Consider the following 15,438-nt stretch of genomic DNA (forward strand, 5'->3'; position numbering starts at 1 on the left):
CAAGATCAGAAATGAGGTTATTCAAAGCCGAATTCAGCAACTACCTTCATTAACATGTTAATAGTTCGATGGCTTTCTTGGTATGGAAGACCAATGAATTCTGAAATGTGTTTACCAAGGAATGGCTCTACCCACCTGGCAATGAAGTGGCGACAAAAAATTCCCAAATCCATCTGCAAATAACCTAGAAGAGTGTGCCCCATCTGAACCAGACACAGACCTGCCCACGGTGAGGTAACATACGACTAAATACGCAATACATAAATTACAAGATACAAAATGTAGGACAGTCACATAACAGACTGGGTACACACAAACAGGTATAAACAAGTGTCTACAGCTACAATATCCTTATACAGCTGCAAGATGTACTACCAAAAGTGTGTCTTACCAGAGTTTTGCTTCAATAATTAACATTATTCCAGTTTTTCTTTATTTTACTTTTAAAATCCATTCCTCTTCGGATTGCAGTATATCCAATTGATTTCTGTTATTAAATGTATGGAGAAGGCACAACAAATTTTGGTACAGCAGACTGATTTGTTTTCATTCGGGAACAGAAAGACAGCAGCTTTACCCTCAACTGTAATTATTCAATTTAAGAAGATAAGGACCGATAGATTTATGAATAACCTGAAGACAGAACTGTGAGGATCATTGGCATAAAACAACAGGAGTCTAGGTCCTTTTGGTAACACCGGAGGATAAAATGAGAAACCTAGAGTGCAGAAACAAGAAACATCAATGATACAACTTTAGGTGCTCTGAGGACCTTAGTCTCTGCAACATCATTCCCAATCCAAATGCCACCATATGTTGCCTTCTCATGGTTCCAGAGCAGAAGGGCTCTTTGAAAACAGAGAAAGACTAAAACTAACAAGGGAAGAAGGTCAATAACCACCACAAATATTTTCCCATAGGAAAAAAAACAACCCTCTACTTTTTATTTCTGTACTCAACCTTACATTCTGCATAAAGAAAGTCGCTGGAACATTGGTACGTTTTGTTTCCTGAAGTCAGCTATGCGTTCTTTTCTTACGTGCTAAAGCTGGACAACAAACTGCAATACCAGCAACCCAAATAGCAAAAACAATGACCAAAAACATTTGCACTGGTCCATGCTTGGAGTGTCACTCAGGGGTAGATTACTTGTTATAGTTTAACACAACAGAGCAATGCTATATATACTGTGAATCATATGGCAAGAGTCACAGTCAGTCAGTGCTGCTGCGAACAGGAGAACTTTGCAGCTAGGTGAATCCAACATACCACAGGAGGTGTGAACAATCTTCATAACATTTACCACCAATTTCTTAGCAAGATTAACAAATGCAATGCTGAAAATAAGTACGAGTGACATTCACTAATGTCCAGTGATGCACCTCCTGATACAACAGATTAACAATATCTTTCCAACCAAGCTCAGAGCAATCAGATGAGCAAGCAAGTGATCATCTCTGATATGACAGCAAAAAGTTCCATGTTTCTTAACTGGTTTGTTTTCCCAAATGTATTTTGCTCCTCAGAAAGGTTTTGGACTTCAAGAATTCCTGTAAAAATTTCATCTGTCTGGTGAGATGGTTCACATACATATTACTCCAACAGCTGAGAAGAACCCATAAAATAATCCAGCCTGTTGACGGAATGCAATACTGAAAAAAACCTCACAAACCACAGCACTCCATATGTCTGTACCCAATGGGTATTTTTAGGGCACTACTATTGTGAGAAAGAACAAGGATATTACTTAACTAAAGAAGATAGAAATATGATATTTGTAAAATACATAATAAAATAATCTCTCATGTGCACTGTATTGTAATTAATGCTAACCCTCAAATAATGTAGGGGTTATGCAGTTTTGCTAAAAATCACCTTCCCCTTCCTGTTCAGGTATGAGAAACATTCATTGTTTCCCCAAAATATTAGGTTGTTCTTTGCTACCCTTCCCCCAAATAAAATTGATTTATCAGAACTTAAACCTTGTTGCCTACACACACAAAATAAAAAAAAAACAGGCTAAGGACAGAGACAGAGAGAAATTCATGATAAAATGGTAAAAAGAAAAAAGGAACGGGGAAATCTTATTATTTGGTAGCTTTTGCCAACCAAAAATACAAGTGAAATTTAATTATTTATTACCTGCTGGAGAAACAACTATTACTTAAAAATCTTGGGTGCACTGACTAACTACCACATCTTTCCTGAGGCTAAAGCTGAAAACTGGAATCCTGCTTCAATTTCCTTTTAACCACCACCAAAAAGCAGAAAAATGGATGATGTGGTCTCTAGTTTGTTAGATTTCTCTTCTGGCTCTACTTAACCAGGTATCTGCCATTTTCTATTCTTTGGGAAAAGTGCAGTTACAGTAAAGTGGCTAAAAAAAAAAACACCTCGGGACACCTATATTTTCTTGCTGGAAAAAACAAATTTGACATCTAAGTTATCCTTGAACAAGTCATCTTTAAAAATTCTTCCTTTTGGGGGAGGGCAGAGAGGCAAGGAGGGGAACGGGGACAAGAAGTTAAGAGGGAAAAGATTTTTTTAAAAAAAATGTAAAACAGAAGTTGTTCTCAGGTAATACTGGCCTGCAGAAACACATTATGATAATAATGGCAAGTAAAATAAGCATAAAATAATTCTTTCAGTTTACCTTTTTGATATATCAGAAATGGCAAAAGGATGGCAAAAATATGTCTCTTTCAACAGCAAAACTCCAAGGGGACAGAAAGTCCCGATCACAGATACGTCTAGTGCAGGGCCAATCGGATTGGGGGGGGGGGGGGAGGCAGGAGGGCCATTTGGCCTGAGCCTCAAGCTCAAAGGGGACCTCAAATTTAGACACTTGTTAATTTTTTGGCATTTGATAAGTTTCGCAACTTGTTTTCATGTGCATCCCCATTGGATCAAAATGTGACACTCTCAGCTTAGAGCTGCAAATTTAAGGAATTGCTTCAAGAAATACTCAAACTTAGACTCTCTGGGGTGTTTCCTAATATCACAATTGCATTGCGTATTTTTGTCAGTTTGCCTGCATCAGTGGTTTCAGATGAACACACCTTCAATGTGTTGAAGCAGGTAAAGAACTATCACCGTTCAACTATGGGACAAGAGCATTTGAATGGGCTCGCCATGCTTAATATCAACTGTGACATTGCACGAAAGCTACATTTTTCCTCAATAATTAGTGCATTTGCACAGAAAAAGGCTAGAAAAGCATTTGTTAAATAAAAAAATATTCAAATTATGTCTCACTCTTTTTTTGGTGCCTTATTTTGTTTTCATGTGTTGTATTTTTTTTTTTTAATTGTGGCTAGGGGCCTCAAAAGCTGGAAGTGGCCTGGGCCTCTCTGGACCTCTGAGAGGGCCTGGTCTAGTGTGACCTACCACTTCATGCATCTTACTCTTCTTTACGCATTTTGTGTGTTGGGGTGGGTGGGTGAGAGAGGGAGGTTGACAGAGTGAAGAAAAAGAGGAGTGGGAGGGAAGGCAGAAAGAAAAGAGCAGCAGATACATGGTTCAGTTCCTTGCTCCCTACACTGGGCAAACTGCAAAAGCCTTGGAGCAAAGGTGCTCTGCAACGATCCCTTGAGCCAAGTGTATAGATGAAATGAGCTGCTTCAGAAAAGATTCTCATCCAGCCTTCCTCAGCCTAGAATGGTCTCTAACCCTGCTCTGAGTGAGCAGTGGAGGGGATGAAAGAGGGAGAGGGAAATGTCCTTTGTTGAAGACAAAACAAAACAACAAATCACTGATAATCACGGCTAACAGATTTATTCATGGATACAAGAGCAACAATTAAAAAGAGGTTTGCCATCACTTTAATATACATTTGGGTTAAGATTTTAAGAAATGCAGCTGAAGGATAAACAGTAAACTATTTTCCACATCTCAAAACTACTATGCTAAAGTACTTGGGGATTTACTTAAACTTTCAACTCAAATAAAATAACTCAAATGTAAATATTTTTGGTTGACAAAAGGCTAGGTTTCCTTAAGTGCACATGTGCAAAAGCTAATATTAAAGATTTATGCTCTAAATCCAGAATGCCATGCGGGTTGGTTTTTAATTAGAGACTGTTACTTTACACAATTATAGGTCTGAGATCAAAAATAAACTTATCTAATGCTCAAGAGAGGGCAATATGTACAGCAGTTCTAAGATAAACAAGCTTCACAGACATAGTGGAAGATTTTACAATCTTTATATTGGGTATACAGTACAAATGAATGCCTGTTAGGAAGCAATACTTAAAACCTGATGAGTGTCATACAACTTTATCCCGTGACTAATATTAAGGCCTGGTCTACACTATAGAGTTAGGTCGACGTAAGGCAGCTTACGTTGACCTAACTCTGTAAATGTTCACATTACAATGTTGCTCCCACTGATGTAAGTCACTCACTACTCCGACTCAATAACACCACCTCCGCAAGAGGTGTAGCACTTAGGTTGATGTAGCTATGGCGACTCAGTGTCTCTGTAGACACTGAGTTACATCATCTGTTGGTTGTTGGTCTCTGAGTGGCTGCGGCTGTCGACCACAGGGAGGGGGTGGGGAGAGAGCTCCAGCTGTCGGCCCCAGGGCAGGGGGTGCTCCATCTGTCAGTGCCCCACAATGCCCCACACAGTTAAGTCGGTGGAAGCGCTTCTGATGAGGATTTGTACACTGACAGGGGACAAGGGGTGGACATGAACCACCGTAATAATTACCTAATTTAGGTCAACTTATTTTGTAATGTCGACTTGCCCTTACAAAGAGCTAAGAAAATATAACCAAGCTTCTTCAGTTTCAAACCAACAGAACAGTACAAATTATTCTGTTCAGTCTATTCTGCCTGGACTTTAAACCGCAGCACCCAATTAAAATTGTTCTGGAAGGCAGATTTTCAGTAAATTCTGGCAGCAGTCAGAAATTATCTGGGACTCTGGATCAAATTAATCCCTGCTGGAACACTACTGGCTTCAGCAGAGTACCACTAAGGATGAATTTGGCACTGTAATGGCAATCTCAGTCATCCAGCTGCTTGAGCCTGAAGGAAAGCACACATCCAGGAGCACTGCTACAGTGTGTGTCTGTTTGGGGGTGGGGGATACAAGTACAGTACAGAACCAAACAGGGGGAACATGGGCAGCAGAGTCCTACTCCAAACCCCAGGGAAGTCAATGGTAAGACTCCCAATAAGCTTTGGATGAGGCTCTGTATAAAACTTTGCTTGTAGGAGGTCCAAGTATGGCTTTAAGTGCCATATACTGAAATCCTCTTGGAGTTTTGGGTGCAAAACATAAAAAGAAGTATATAATCACAAAAGAGTATTGGTACAATGCCTAATACAATGAGGTCCCGCTACTGATTAAAGACTCTAGGTGCTATGACAATACAAAATATTAATATTTTATAGCTTGCAGCTCTATTTGTATGCCATGTATATGTATTTACAGTTTAATTTTCCCAGTAGGGATGAATTAAACCACACACAAAAAATACAGCTCACTTATTTATATTTACATTGTCCTCAATAACTCTAAGGTGAAATGACTGTTTCATCATTAAAGATTTAAATAGACTAGCCTGGGAATGAAAACTCAGAAGTTGTTACTCAAATTGACAGTTGATTTTCAGCTAAAATACTTCATTTCAGCTTCACACATTCAGATAAAATGACAACCTGACATACTGTGACACTATTTTGAAAGTAATAAGTCTAATGAGGGATCGTAATACTACAATGCAATCTCTAGTGTACTGTTCAACCCATCTTTCTGAGTTTTGGGAATCTCACAAGGTTTTTTCTTTTAAAAAAAATTATGTTAAATAACATTGTTTCTATTACTTGTCAAGTGCAATGTCTGGATTTTCTCTCACTGACTAAGCGTCTCTCTAGTACTAGCTTGTTTTATTTACTTTTTTTCTCCCTTTTAAGCAAGCCAAGAAAAATACATAGTACAAGGGGAATTATCTACACAGTCAACTTCAAAATTAAAATACACTTTTTATTCTTTTGTAAGACCTTAGGTGAATTTGAAGGAACAATGTATTGTAAGAAAAATGAACAACTGGGTTGAAAATGACGTAATTTACTTCACTGGAGGAGTGAATTCTGAGACCAGGATTACCTTATCCCTTATCACATTTATTCAGGAGTTCCCCTGAGTTCAAAAGTTCACAGCAGCCATTTATAATGGTCTATTACTTCTGAAGCAAGTCAGAGTGAAAGCACTGCTTTTAATCAGCACACAAGTACAATCATTATACAAATGTTACCAATAGGGCGGAGACTGGAATGGGACCAAGCATACTGATGCTCAAACAATTAAGAGATGCTATTTAAAAAAAAATAACTTTAAAAAACTGAATTATAGCCACAAGAGCCTGCAGAAACACCATACTCAGCCCTGGAAAGAGAGAACGGAAAATTCTGGGCCTGATTCTGCTTCTATTGAAATTAATAGGTGTTTAACAATGACTGCAGAGGGGAAAAATGACAGGCAGGCCTTTATTGTTTTATGCTGTAGAGCAGGGCCCCTTCAGCAAAACTTTACAAAGAGTTCCATCCAGCCACTGGCGAGAAAGACAGAAGCTGCGCTAAGGGGTCTCAACGGAGGTCAAGAAAAGTGTGTGCTTGCATGTAATCCTCAAGACTTTCTCAGGTATACAAAGCTTCCACCCCGCCCATTGCATGAGAAATCCTCCACAACCCTAGCACAGGCATAATTAGCAGTGTAGACTGCAAGGCACTGCTTAGCTGAGTAAAGACATGCCTGAACCCTTATTGTATGTACATTCTGTTCAGGGCTCTCTACATCTCCAAGCAGAGTCTCCCCACTCTACACTGCTATTTTTAGCAGTGTAGTGTCTCCCTGCCAGAGTCTTCCCCTGCCACAGGGAAAGGATCCAGCAGCAGGGAAAGACTCTGGCAGGGGAGGCAACAGAGAAGGGCTCCAGCAGGTCTCCACTGTTGGAGCCTTTCCTTGCAGCCTCCTCCCACCAGAGCCTTTCACTGCACATCACAGTGTGGGCACAGACTGATTTTCACCTAGGTCATGGCTACACTCGCAGATGTAGAGCACTGTGAGTTAAACCCACCTTCGTAGAGCGCAGTCGGGAAAGCGCTGCAGTCTGTCCACACTGACAGCTTCAAGCGCACTGGCGTGGCCACATTTGCGGCACTTGCAGCGGCATTGGGAGCGCTGCATTATGGGCAGCTATCCCAGCATGCAAGTGACTGCAACGTGCTTTTCAAATGGGAGTGGGGTGGGGTGTGACAGAGAGTGTGTTGTGTGTATGTGGGGGGAGAGAGAGTGGGTTTTTGGGGTGCTGAGAGTGTGTCAGCATGCTGTCTTATAAGTTCAGACCCCCCTCTTCCCGCCCCCCACCTCTCTCTCTCTCACTCACTCAAAGCAAACAGTAAATGTTTGCTTTTCTCAGAGCTGATAAGCAGCCGGCTTCTCCGAAATTGAGCTTTGAAAGGGCATTTCCGCATTCCTGCAGCCGATTTCACAACAATGACAAGAGTGGCCACTTGACTTAAGGGGAATATGGGACGTTTCTGGAGGCTGATCACAGCACAGTAACGCAACACCTTGTTCACACTGGCGCCACGGTGCTCCAGCAGGGGTGCAGCAAATGTTATTCTACTCGCCGAGGTGAAGTACAAGCAGCGCTGTAGCTGTGGAGTCAGAGCGCTCTACGGGCCTTGCCAGTGTGGATGGGGAGTGAGCTAGGACGCCTGGGGCTGCTTTATTGCGCTGTAACTCGCAAGTGTAGCCAAGGCCGTAGGTGTGTTGCCAGTAGTGTGCAGTGTAGGCGTAGCCTTAATGGTTACTGTGAGAGACAATTTTTAGTCTGTATAAAACTTGCATATCTAGAAGCAAGGAATGGGTGTAAAGTATGATCATAAGGGCAAGATGCTGTTACTTATGCTGAGTAGTACGTTACTCTGCATACTTACTTAGAGCTGTTCTACACTAGGAATTTACATCGGTACAGCTACGTCTCCAAGGGCTTTGAAAAATTCACACCAGAGAGATGTAGTTATACCAAACTAGCCCCCAGTGTAGACAGCACTAGCTACAGCCTCTCGGGGAAATGTATAACCTACACCAATGGGAAAACCCAATGTATGTAGTGTCCACGCTGAAGTGCCGCAGCTGCGCCACGTACCATTTTAAAGTGTAGATCAGGGGTCGGCAACGTTTGGCACGCGGCTCGCCAGGGTAAACACCCTGGCGGGCCGGGCCAGTTTATTTACCTGCTGACACGGCAGGTTCGGCCGATCGCGGCCCCCACTGGCCGCAGTTCGCCGTCCCGGGCCAATGGGGGTGGCGGGAAGCCGCGGCCAACACATCCCTCGCCCGCGTCGCTTCCCGCCGCCCCCATTGGCCCAGGACAGCGAACCGCGGCGAGTGGGGGCCACGATCGGCCGAACCTGCCACGTCAGCAGGTAAATAAACTGGCCCGGCCCGCCAAGGTGCTTACCCTGGCGAGCCGCATGCCAAACGTTGCCGACCCCTGGTGTAGCTATACCCTGACTCTAGAAGTAAAGTATTACTCAATGGGTGAAATCCTGGCTCCGCAGAAATCCATAGGAGCTCTGCCACTGACTTCAATGGGGTGAGATTTTACCCTACATGAGTAGGGAGATAGTATCTGACTTTTAGCTGGTGTTTCATAGGTCTTCTCTGCCTGCTTTTCATTACTATTCCTGTATGTTCTCTCGTGAACAAGCTTTTACTGCATATTTTAAATATTTAAACAAAGAAAAATTCACCTTTATACTCTGTGATGGGTTGGACCCCTTGGGAAGTCACCTGATGTGCTGAGATACCACTGAGTCTACCTGTTCTGCCAACATGGGCCCCCTTTTACCTGTCTTGCTGAGCCAGGCTCTTAAAACCTCCTCTAACAAACACACAGGCAGAGCCACACCCAGCTGCAGATCAGCTCTGGGAAGACTCAGCTTAAGGGACTTGCTCCAGTACTCAGATGTCTACCTCCCTTGGAGTACAGACCCAAAGATATATTATTTTTGCCTCTTCCCTCAATGTGGAAGAGGGTATGCACAATTTCGCGTGCCCCCCCCCCATTAGAAATCACATAAACTGGGTTATATTATAAACCAGAAATAAATTTATTAACTATAACAGGTATATTTTAAGTAGTTAAGGAGGTAGCAGACAGAACAAGGCAGATTACTAAGAAAATAAAACAGAGTATGCAAACTAAGCTTAATACACTAAAGAAACTGGTTACATGTAAGTTCTCACCCTAAATGTGGTTCTAATAATCTTCTTCACAGGCTAGATGCCCTTCCAGCCTGGGACCAGTTCTTTCCCCCTGTTCAGTCTTAGCTGTTTCCAGCAGTCATCTTGGGTGGAGTAGAAGGGGAGAACTCATGACCTGGATTACTTTACTGCCCACCCTTAAATAGGATTGGAGTCCTTTGTTTCTTAATTTGACCCCCCTTCCCTTACAGTGGAAAGTTACAAGAAGTCCCAGGTAATGTTTCAGTATCAGGTGACAATGTCACAATAAAACTCCCCCCCCCTCCACCCATGGGGTCCCCTGGGTAAGCATCAGCGTTGTATATTGCTAACACTTATATATGCATGGGAAAGGATTTTGGGAAGGGTTGAAGGTGTGAGTGTGGAATGAAAGATTCCTTTGCAGGTTGCGAGAGGCCGAAGGTGGAGGAAGGGGGAAAGGAACGGGTTAATTCGATGATTCAGCTAGGCTCGAAGATAAGGAATGAAACTGCCGCTCAAGGCCAATGAACACAAACAAGCTCCCTGCTGCCAAACAGCCAAAAGCCTGTGGGAAAGGAGAGCTGAACCAGACAGACCTGAAGGGGGTTGCAAAACGAGAAAAATTGTGAAGGCCAGTGAGTGGAAGAACAACAGTCTTGCGACCCTGAAGCCGATGTGTTTTGGGGAACCTAAGGGAGCTACAGAAGGCCGGTTCGGACTGCTACAGAGAGCACGGGAGACAAGGATCCCTGGACTAAAATGCCCCCAGAAGAACCCAGGGCTTAAAACCCTCCCGAGAGCTGAAGCAAGTCGGAGATCAACAGTGGATCCTAGACGGCCTGTGCACAGGACAGAACCCCATCTACCCTTCCCCCTCTTCTTCTTACATTACACCCAGGCTTGGCCAGCCTTGGATTGTGCGTGTGTGAGTATGAAAGTGGGTTAGGGCTCGGGCGCTAATGCTTTCTTCCTTCCCTTGAGTGATGTGGGGAGCACCCAGCACTCACCGCTGTTATTTGGTTAATAAAGCTTTAAACTTAGTCACTTGGTGTGTTCCTTCATCTCCTCCCCTAAAGATCCTGCGACCTCAGCCTGATCACCTGAAGCCCCACGCAGATTGGTAACATAAATCTGTCACAACAAGACCCCCTGACTCTGTAGGGCCCTTGTAGCCATTCTTCACAGGCTGACCTACACATTCACAGGAAGACTAAGCTCTTTTCCAGTCCATTGTCCTTGTTGATGGACTTGTTTTTCAGTTGTTGTACCTGAAGTGTTAGCAGTGGGTGTCACCCAAAGTAGCATAGTTGAAATACAGATACAGTACATAGTCAACATTCCTAATTTCAGATACAGAAATGATACAGGCATACAAATAGGATAATCGCATTCAGTAAATCATAACCTTTCCAATGATATTTCACATGAGCCATCTTGCATAAAGTATATCTGTTATGTCATATTCATATCATAAGCATATTTTCATAAAGCATATGGAATGACACGTCACATACCCCCTCTCAGAAAACTTTTGAACTACTCATATATTTTTTTAAAAAGCATTCAATGTTTAGGCAACTGAGTGAGCTGAATTGTAACATTCTTTTGAAGACAGACCACAAAGTTTGTCAAGTACCAATCTGAATTTGATAGTAATAAATACAATCCATTTCCAGAAACACATTTGTATTTCCTTAGAGATTTAAGCAAAAGAAAAATCGCACTCAAAGCATTAAACCAGAATGCATGCACTTGCACATTTTGGAATGGTGCCTAGAAAAATAAACTTGTTTGCTTTAATTAGTCCTGAAGGAGAAACCAAAGAGAATGGAAATTAATATCTGTTATTTTAAAATTGAAACAGCATACATGGCTCATGTACTCTGCAAAAGCTAATGCACTGTATGCTAAATCTTAATGAAAGTATCAAAATAAATAAACAGTCAGCTGATCTGTTTGAACACAGATATTTGATTTGCTATATTTGATTAATTTAGGTTTGTATTCACTTTGAACTACTACGAGACTGTTAATTGATAATATGAAATATTCCGCAGTCATGTAATGTTAACACACTTACTTTGCTGCACCATAGCTCAAAAGACAATTGTTTCAGACAGGGTGATTTTCATGTCAACTGCATTTGAAGAAAACTTGTATAAACATTTTCAACCAGCTAATTCTTTTCATAGACTTTGAGCCTCATTGACATGCAGATGAGAGCTAGATTAAATGACCCACAACTCTCTCTAAATGATACATGTATGTATATATAAATGAAGGGAGAGACCAAACAGAAACTTCACCAGAACACATAACAAGGGCAGAGTGTATTCTTGTTATTATAAGTTGCATTTATACCACTGTTTTGAACAGACTACCAAGCTATATCTACACAGAGCAGTAGCTGTAGCTGTAGCTGTGTTTGACACAAGATATCATGCAACTCCCCTCCTAAATTGTGGTGGAACGCAGTTTTGTCTCAGACATAAGCCAAGGCTAAACTGTGTTCATCCCCAATATAGAAAGTGTGATTGGCTCCAAGTTTTAATAAGGACTACTCAAACCTTCTGCATTGGGTGCTTAATATAGTTTGCCCTGTCTCCTGTCCATCCCATCCATCAACCCATGCCAGCGGAAAAGCAGTGTTTGCAATGGGGTATCAAAGACAAAGCTCTACCTGCTAGTGCTTCTTTATTATGTAAATATCCTTTTCACAGCAACACTTCCTTCAGCAACATTTCTTTATATTAGGCACATGCAGGGTTCCAAAGCCATGGTTAGTGATAAATATGGAGTATGCATTCTTTGGTTTATAATTCTCTGTATGAAAAACAGAGAAGTGTTGCCTCAGGAGGAGGAGGAGAAAGTGAAGCCATACATTGTACACTTCTCTTGCTCATTTTTCCGTTAGAGAGAGATACTTGATGTATTTGCAGTTGGAAAATATCTTGGAGTAGAAATCCTCCTTTTCCCCTAAAACACTACATTCTATCCCCCCTCTCAAGACAGAACATATTTGGTGGGGTATTCCCTTAACATGTTTAGGAAAGTGTTCTTTAAATGACAAAGAACTTCCACTTATTCCATAAAACAGGACTGTAGCTATATACTTACCTACCTACCATATTATCTTGACATGTTCTCAAGAATAATTTCTCCAACAAGCACATTAAAGATTTTGCAACAGCGTGATTCAATCTAGGAGGTAAGTGGAGTTATTCAGTACGGAAGAGTTTACATCTTCTCAAATATTGCTCCCATTACAGGGATATTAACTTCTCTTTGAAATTATCTACTTGCAATCAAGTCAACAAGATGTATATGAAATATTCACAATTAAATCTACTCAAAGTATGGAGGTTTTTTTCATTCCGTTACAAACAAAAAAAATAGGCCCATTTTGCATTTAAAATGTACTCATTTTCTAGTGAAAACAGGCTTGCTTTACTTACATGGATAGTTTCATTGGCTTCAATTAAACTATTTGCATTATCTGATTAGGACAGGTCCCCAAAATGAAAAAGAGTTTATTTCAAGGAGAATTAGCTTCAAAGACTGATTTTTTAATATTTTTTCTAGTAAATAAAAATCTATTTTCAGAAAAGTGAATTAGAGGATTGCAATATCCTTTCAAGGGAAAATGACAAAAAAAATCCTTCAAAAAATTATCAAAAAAAAAAAATTTCACCAGCTTCACATAGCTCTAGGAATAAGTTACATGTAGATCAACTTTTCCCCAAAATAAACAATGAACAAGTTAAAAATATCTGAAAGGTATTAAACGTCAAGGAGGGAGATACATTAATTAGGATGGGTCAAGAGGAGGTTGGTTTTTTCCCCCCCAAGAACAATGGGCTGAAATTAAACCAAACCAAACCTTACTATTAGAAAAAATTTCCCAAGGACGGCATCTATTAGACTCTAGAGTTGTCTCCCTAGGGAAACAGTGGAAATCCCATAGCTTGACACATTTAAAATTACAGTAGGGAAAGTAGTTCTGGACTAAGTGGACATAGAAACATATATTAAAAGCAATTTGAGTAACCACTGTTTAAACAAGCTACAATTAGGATATGCTTATCATTTCAGTACGCTCTGCATTACTACCTATATCCTTTTAGACTAGTCTGGCAAATCAATCAATCAAATAAATAAATTACCATTCATTAAAGCAACTATTACAGTCTTTCAAAAGGAAGTTGGTACTGGTGAACAGATGGTCTTTATGGTAAAGATGCCATAATCTTCACTATATCCCAGCTGGCTCTCAGACATGTTTCTCACACAGTTCTTTTATAAAAAAAAAAAAAAAAAAAAAAAAAGCTATAACATAAGGTATAAGAAGATATAATGTCTGGAAGCTGAAGCTAGACAAATGCAGACTAGAAATATGGTACAGATTTTTAACAGCAAGGCTAATTAATCATTGGAACAACTTATCAATGGTCATGGTGGATTTACCATCACTAGCAATTTGTAAATCAAGACTGGATGTTTTTTTACAAGATATGCTCCAGTCCAAACAGGAATTGTTTTGGAGAAGTTCTACAGTCTGTGTTATACAGGAGGTCAGACTAGAAGATGATCACAGTGATCAATTTCTGGCTTTATAATCTTGAGTCTTATACATCTGACAGAGATTGTGTAATATGTCCTTTCAAGCAACTTGCTAGTTAAATGAAAATAATCATGCTTTTACCTTCCTCATCAAACATCTGTCTTCTGTTACAGGTACATAGCATTATTGGTTTCTGGCCTATCTGCACAACTTCATCATTTCACAAATCTATAAATGATTTCTTGAAAACCTTCCTTAGGACCCCAAACCCATGCCACTTAGGTAGGCTCCAAAATGTGATAAAACACATTATGCAATATATTGATAATGATACAAGTATAATTAATGCATTTAAGGTCTCTCCAACCAACCTTCTAGTAAAATTATCTGAGAAGTCAATGAAGTTACTTTTTATGAGGAAGCTGAGAGGTTTTGAAATTGATCTTACAGTTTTGTATCATTATTGATTGACATGTCAAAAGGTGCAAAAACAGATCAACACAAGTCCTTTATTAAACTTCTGAAAGCCATTAGGAATATGTGTAAATCCCAAGTTGTTAGATAAGTAATGCTAGCTGTGCTTGCAATGTGATTTACCTGTTGCAAAAAAGATGGATAAGAAGATGCTGTTAATCTCTAGGAGATTTTTTTCCTCAGTAACTACTTCATTTCCTAGTTTTCATCCTTTAGAACAGGACTTAACGTAGTAACTATGAGAAGGGACCACTTGAGACAAAGCCAGCATTTTGCATGAACTCAGAGAAAAGATGTGTGCAGATGAACTAAAACGAACATTTTATTCTAAATATGTTGGCCTTGAACATACCAAGTCACAACCTTGCCAGCTCATTTTATAGAAGAACTGCATATCAATACATCAGTTATCATCTACTACAGTTACTTATCTGTGTCAGAACTAGAATCATAGCCAGATTCCATGATAATCAGGTAGCGTTCTACTAAAGTTTTTGTGGGCAGAGCTTAGAAAGAATGCTCCATTTTCCCACTTATTCACTATACTTCCAATGCAAGAATAGGCACAGCACATACTCTTCCCATCACCAGAGGGATACAGTATTGATGGGGCCAACTTACTTTACTCTGTCAAATTTAAATGGTACACAATAGAGATAAGGGCCTCATTCTTCACTACCTTGCAACTGGTGTAGATGTCTACAAATGGGCAAAGCGGGTACAAGAACACTCCCATTTTGATTTAGTAGCATTTTTATACCCACTTTGTACAGGTTTAAAAGACTACACAAGGTTGTGCAGAAGTGTGCAGCTGCTGCCCTCCATTTCAAAAGACAACAGATAGTCAGATTTACCTTTTAAGCCATTTGGTGCTTCTTCCTTCATCTTGTGCAATAATGCAATATTCTTCTGAATGTTTTTCAGACACCAGGTCTTCCTACTGCAGTTAAAAACTAGTCCACAAGTGTCCTGCTAACAAATTCTAATCTAAGTCATGGGTTAGACTCCATACTATGAAATACTAAAACTAACAGTAAGAGGAACTTTTAATTTGCCATTCCGTAACTTTTTATCCACTACTATTCTGTTCTCCACACAACTACTCAGATTCCTCTACTTTGCATTACACATGCTTTTTGTTAGGGCCCAATCCTGT

General features: G+C 40.4%; 1 pseudogene; it reads right to left on the reverse strand.

The window, feature by feature from the left end:
• Positions 1-579: 579 nt before the first annotated feature.
• LOC115271211 overlaps positions 580-15,438 on the reverse strand; it is a 46,853-nt pseudogene continuing 31,994 nt past the window's right edge.

This window comes from Terrapene carolina, unplaced genomic scaffold (assembly GCF_002925995.2).
Source record: "Terrapene carolina triunguis isolate 2854851 unplaced genomic scaffold, T_m_triunguis-2.0 Scaffold113, whole genome shotgun sequence".
In the NCBI taxonomy this organism is placed as follows: domain Eukaryota; kingdom Metazoa; phylum Chordata; order Testudines; family Emydidae; genus Terrapene; species Terrapene triunguis.